The following is a 5,935-nucleotide window of genomic DNA, read 5'->3' as shown; positions in this document are numbered from 1 at the left end:
CTCTGGCTTCAAACATCAACCCGATAAAATTTGATCTGATTCGAGTACATTTCAAATTAAGAAAGAAATTTATTCTTCCAGCTATGAATTGGGGGGAAAGGGGGGGAGGTTGAGGCCAGGACTAGGCAAGAAATATTGCACGAAGTAAGGAGCAATGCAAACGGCTGATTCAGTGTTGGCGAGCTGCAAGGACAAACGTGAACATATCAGGAATCTCAGAATCAACCTGAATGTTTTTAGTTATGTATACTCCCATTTGAAAGCCTGCATCTGTCACGGCTCGCTTGATCACATCTTCGGTGACATACGCCTGATTAAAGTCAGCGGTTCCCACGGGATAGCTTTTGGGACCACCCACGCCCACGATGACAAGCAGACCGCCGGGCTTCGCGAGTGTTCCCACGTTGCAAACCGCGCTTTGGAAACACTCGTGGTCCGTTGTGGCCGATTCCAGGCAGTTGCAGGAAAGAACGACGTCGAAGGTTTCTCTGTGTTTCTCGGGCAGGACTCCGGGTTCCAGTACGTCGCAGGGAATCACCTTGCGGATGGAGGACCTTGTACGTTCCTGTATTTCTAACGCCCCTTTTTTGATGTCGCTGCAAGGCAAATCGAAGAGTTGGTGATCAATCTATATGCGAATATAACGGCTTACACTCAGTACAGACGCTTGCAGAAAAATCAACAGTGTGACATATGTGAGTGGGGAGGGGGGTTATTTTTTTCTTAAGATCGACAGTTTAGCCACATTCATGGTTAAAAACGTGTTTTTCAGGTAAGACTAGCGAAGATTACTTTCAAACTAAACGTATTCAATTTTTTTCGCGCCCATAAAATATAATTCTTCATCTTCACGTACTATCCCATTTGTCCCATAAGGTTCAGTACGAGGTGCACTTTTCTTCCTTATTTATCTTAATGAAATTCCTAGCCTTGTGTCTTCTTTTATTAGTCTTTTTGCTGGCCACTGTTCTTTACAAAAAAAAGAACATTCACAATTCAGATATTTATGTGCTTCAGGCCGCTATTAACAATGTTACCCAATAGTGCAATGACTGGCATACTGAACTTAATACCTCATTATGTAGATCCATGAGTGTCTCTCATCAAACTGACGCTTTTCTTCTTCTTCATCAATAATTCTATTACCTTTCTCGTGTTCCGTCCTATAAATACATCTGTGTTAACATAACTAATTATCTTTCCTAAAAGAGCCATGCAAACTACGTCACTAATTACGCTAATCAATTGTAGGATTGCATCAAAGCGAACTTTTGGTTTGCCGCTCTCCCATGTATTAAAACCTATTCAATATAAAAATTAAATTTGTGCTAAACTTGAATATGCAGCTTTAATTTGGGACCTTGGTATCACCCTTCCATCTGCAGTAAAATCCATTTAAAATCACTCCAGCTCGTTTTATACTTTTTAGCAATCACCGCACAGCTACATCACATATATGAAAGCATCCCCATCCTTGCCTAATCTTTCCCTTCTAATAAAAATATCTCACCGATATCGTCACGCTGAACATACCATAACATATCACATTGTCACGTACTAATCATCAGATAGATGTTAGTATCCCTACAATGCCTCCTTACCCAATACATTGTTTAAAATCGCCTTCCCGCAGTCAAAGTTACTAACACAATCGATTTTCATAAAACAATTACTAATTTGTTACGCAATGTTTCATACTAATTTTGTTTTCTACTCTTAATTTGTTTTATTGTTATGTTTATGTAGCAGTTCCCTCTCCTTTCAGTAATGCCTTCGGCCCTGAAGAAATATTAAAAGAATTAAATTAAATGCAGATTTCCAATTGTTCAAGTGAAGTCCTTATATCGAACTTTTTTTTTTTAATTATCCGCCTATTGAAAGGCACGGCGAAAAAGCCCGAGCACGCACCTCATCTCGTCACACCGTCATTTCTTGCCGCAACAAGTAACATTTTAATGAGCTTTAAAAAAATAGAGCTTGTGTCATGGCAATCCAGCGACCGTTTCTTTAGCGCGATAGTTGTTAAGGAGCTGCTGTCGCAGAAAACCCGGCGTCGGCGTCGTTGAAGTGACGGGAAACTCCTGATTGGTCGATAAGGTCATGACATCACAGCCACATGACCTCACAGGAAACGCCTGATTCGTCGAGAAGGTAATGACGTCACAGCCTCATGACCTCGCGCGGGAATTTCAAACAACCCACAACGGTCACGTTAAACATGACGTCACGAGGGGAATGAAAGTGATTATAACATGACATGTAATGCGAATTACGGGTCGTAGCATATCTCAGACGAGTTCACTTTATAAAGTACTTTGTTTGCCTTAAATAAAACTTAGAATTTTACGTGGGATTCGACACTTCCTGCTCACTGGCAAGAAGAGCATGAGGGGCAAATGAGAAGGCGACGTGAACGGGGCCCGATAATGCCATAGCGTTCCACTCCTCAAGGCGAAGCTTAAGCGTCGCCTTGACGCTTAAAGGAGCTGTGCAACGATTTTAACGTTGAAAGAATTGGCATTTTCTGCTTTTGATATTGTTCACTGTGTCACAAATGGCAGAAAACACACCTCCTTTCATCGAAATGTTGCGATTCCGCCGCGTAATAGCGAGGCAAAACTTAGAATATTTCCCGACCTGCAGCCACGAGCGGCGGCCATGAGAAACAAGCGGCGTGACGTTGCTTGGGTAGTTGTAAAAAAGATAGCAAGTTGTGTGAATACCTGCTCGATAAAAGGTAACTTTTCTATAAATCTTGTCGTTCCAACATATATATAAATGCGTCAAAACCCTGGTATCATCGACAAATCTTTTATTATACGGAGTTTTAGTGGCGCCATCTGTCCTAGGTCCACAAAACCGCGAATAGCCGCCAGAAGCCGGAGGGGGAGGGGGACAGCGCCGGACAGGCAAGGACGGGTATGGCCGAACCCGGATGAGACTTTCCTCCTTTCACCGTATAGACCCTTTCAGGCAACATTTCATGGGCGCCGCCATCTTGGTGTCACGTGACCCTGCCGCCATAGCCGCCCTTCAGTTTCTCGCCGTTCCTCCGCGTTGTGTGCTGCACCGGCCACTACCGGAGCTTTGTTTTCGCGTTTTTTTACGTCCCGCGTTGAAATCGTGTGTTTTCTTTAGGTATTTTCGATATTTCGGGCTTTCATTTAATCATTTGGTATCTATATGTCAACATTAGCTCTTGTATTTTCTTATTTATGAAATGGAATCGGACAGAGAATGGATCGACGATACAAGAATATGGCTTTAGAGACGATGTAAGTTCATCCCATTCTAACGTTTTTGTCGCTAATAAAGGGCAGTCAACACCATTGCGACATATGCAAATTTCAACTGACGCAGTGAGGCTATCGCAGTCGTGCTTCTCGCTGCATGCGCACGCTCGTTTCTGCAAAGCCGACCCGCATGTAAGCGATTTAGCGTGCGACGAAACGAGCGACGGCGACAACGACGAGAGTCAGCGACGAAGATTTCTCACTGTCGCCTGTTGCATCGGTCGATTTCTAGAAAACGTCGCTCACCGTCTTGGTCGCTTGCTCCCGTCACTTCCATGCGGTTTGCCTCGTCGCGCGACTGCCAGAGCGACAGCGAAGCGGGTCACCGTCGCGTGTCTCGTTGCTCGCCGAATCGCTTGCATGCGGTTTATACTTAATATCGAGGCGCCAATGCTTCAGTGCTGTGTGAATGGGAATTAATTGAATATAAACCGCATGTAAGCGATTTGGCGAGCGACCAGATAAGCGACGGCTACCCGCTTCGCTATCGCTCAGTCAGTCGCGAGGCAAACCGCATGGAAGCGACGGAGCAAGCGACCAAGACGGTGAGCGACGTTTTCTAGAAATCCCAAACCGAGCAATGCGACGGGCGACAGTGAAAAATCTCCGCTGCTCGTCTCGTCGCACGCTAAATCGCTTATATGCGGGTCGGCTTTACAGAAACGAGCCTGCGCATGCAGCGAGAAGCACGACTGCGATAGCCTCACTGCGTCAGTTGCAATTTACATATGTCGCAATAGTGCTGACTTACCTTTATTAGCGACCAAAACGTAAGAATGAGATGAACTTACATGGTCATTGAAGCCTCATAATCTTGTATCGTCGACCCATTTGCTGTCCGATTCCACTCCATAACTAAGAAAATACAAGAGCTATGTCGAAATATAAATATCAAATGATTAAATGTAAGTCCTTAGTATAGAAAAGACCTATAGAAAATACAAGATTTCAACGCGGAACGTAAAAAAACACGAAAACGAGGCTCCGGTAGTGGCCTGTGCAGCACACAACGCGGAGCAACGGCGAGGAACTGAAGGTCGGCTATGGCGGCCTGGAAAGCACGCGAAGGGCGCGCCGACTGGTGGCAGCTCGAGTAACTGACTCGCTGAAAGCGTCTATATTTCGCGGGGCGCCCGCCAGCATGTGGTCACGCGGTCGCGAGCGGATGAGTTCTCGCTGCTCGCTGATGGCTCTAAAGAGAGAACTTTTCCGGAACCCCGCGCCTTCTCAAGTGACGTCACTGCGCACGTGACCCGGAAGACGATGTACGAGTTGAGAGGCGGCAAAAACCTGGATCTTTTTCATTTTTTTAAATAAAAACTAGGGTATCCAGGCAAAATCTGTTTTCTGTAGTTCACTACAGAAGTGTCAGGCATCAACTTCCACAATTATTTAAGCAAAGCCCTGAAATTGTTGCACAGCTCCTTTAAGCTTCAAGGGACCATGAAATGATTTTAAAATCGAATTTCATCCACCGCACGTCGTAAAAGGTGTGAAAAGAAACACAAAAAACACAAAACTAGGGAGCCAAAAAAAATTATTTGCTATAGAACTTTTAAAAGAAAACTGGACTCTTTTGCGACTTCTTTCCTTCGAAAGCTCTGCCTTTTCACTACGATGCATCCGTAGAAACGGTGCACGTCAGCCGAATCCACATCGCCTATTGGGTGAGAGCCTACCTCACCAGCACCGCGATCGTAAACAATAAATAGCCGGCGAATGTTTCCTAAAAGTTTTGTTAAATAATATTCAGATCCACATTTTGTAGCATAATTAGAGATGTGTGGCGAAAATTGCCAAATTTGATAATGCTGAGAGCCAAGCGCCATCTATTGTGTGGTAAACGAAGCAACTACTGCGCGTTCGCAGTAGGGCAGGGCCGAGTTCAGAACGGTTATTTCCTTTGGATTCCTTCCCTCCTTCCTCTCAAAACTCTGACTGACTGAACGTTTATTTTTCTACGTGTTCATCTCGCGCGTGCCGACTTCAAGCAGCAAGAAAAAAATGTACCTAAAACAAACCACGACGAACAAGAACGCTGGATCCACAAACACCCGAGAAGAGCGACAACAGCCGCGAATCCCGCTCCGACGAAGCTCTCAGAATATAGGCCTAGCAGGCACTCCGACTCGGCGCAGCGTTGCTTCGTCGCAAGACCGTCTGTCTGCCTACGACCGGCTGGCGTACTGAATGGAATATGCCCGCGCGACCCTTGTGGACCCTTCCGTATTATAGTTTGATCGCTGACCTTAATTTTAGGTTTTAGGTCAATCTCTTCCCCTTGTTTTCCGAGGCAGTGTTGACGAACACTCGTCGAAAAGGGACCCTCGTTGATCCTCTCCTTGTTTTGTGTGATATAGAGCTGAAATAAACGCTGTATGGATTACCTTCGTAGCACGGTATGTACACTTTGTTATTGGTATGCCATTTTTATTCTGACAGACTGCACGTCACTGTCGAGCTGTAACAGTTCGTGGGAGGTATACGTGCAATACCGGTCCAACCTTTCTTTGCCGAGTGTCGCGTCAGTATCGAGTTGCAATCGTAAAAGATCGGTCCCGAAGCGCTTACCAACAGCGCGAATACAGCACTTCATCAAACGCGCGCGTCCGCTCCGAGTGTGAACAGGTATTTACGTGGCT

This window comes from Ixodes scapularis, unplaced genomic scaffold (genome assembly GCF_016920785.2).
Source record: "Ixodes scapularis isolate PalLabHiFi unplaced genomic scaffold, ASM1692078v2 PGA_scaffold3__209_contigs__length_174095766, whole genome shotgun sequence".
Taxonomy (NCBI): domain Eukaryota; kingdom Metazoa; phylum Arthropoda; class Arachnida; order Ixodida; family Ixodidae; genus Ixodes; species Ixodes scapularis.
This window is presented reverse-complemented; position numbering follows the sequence as displayed.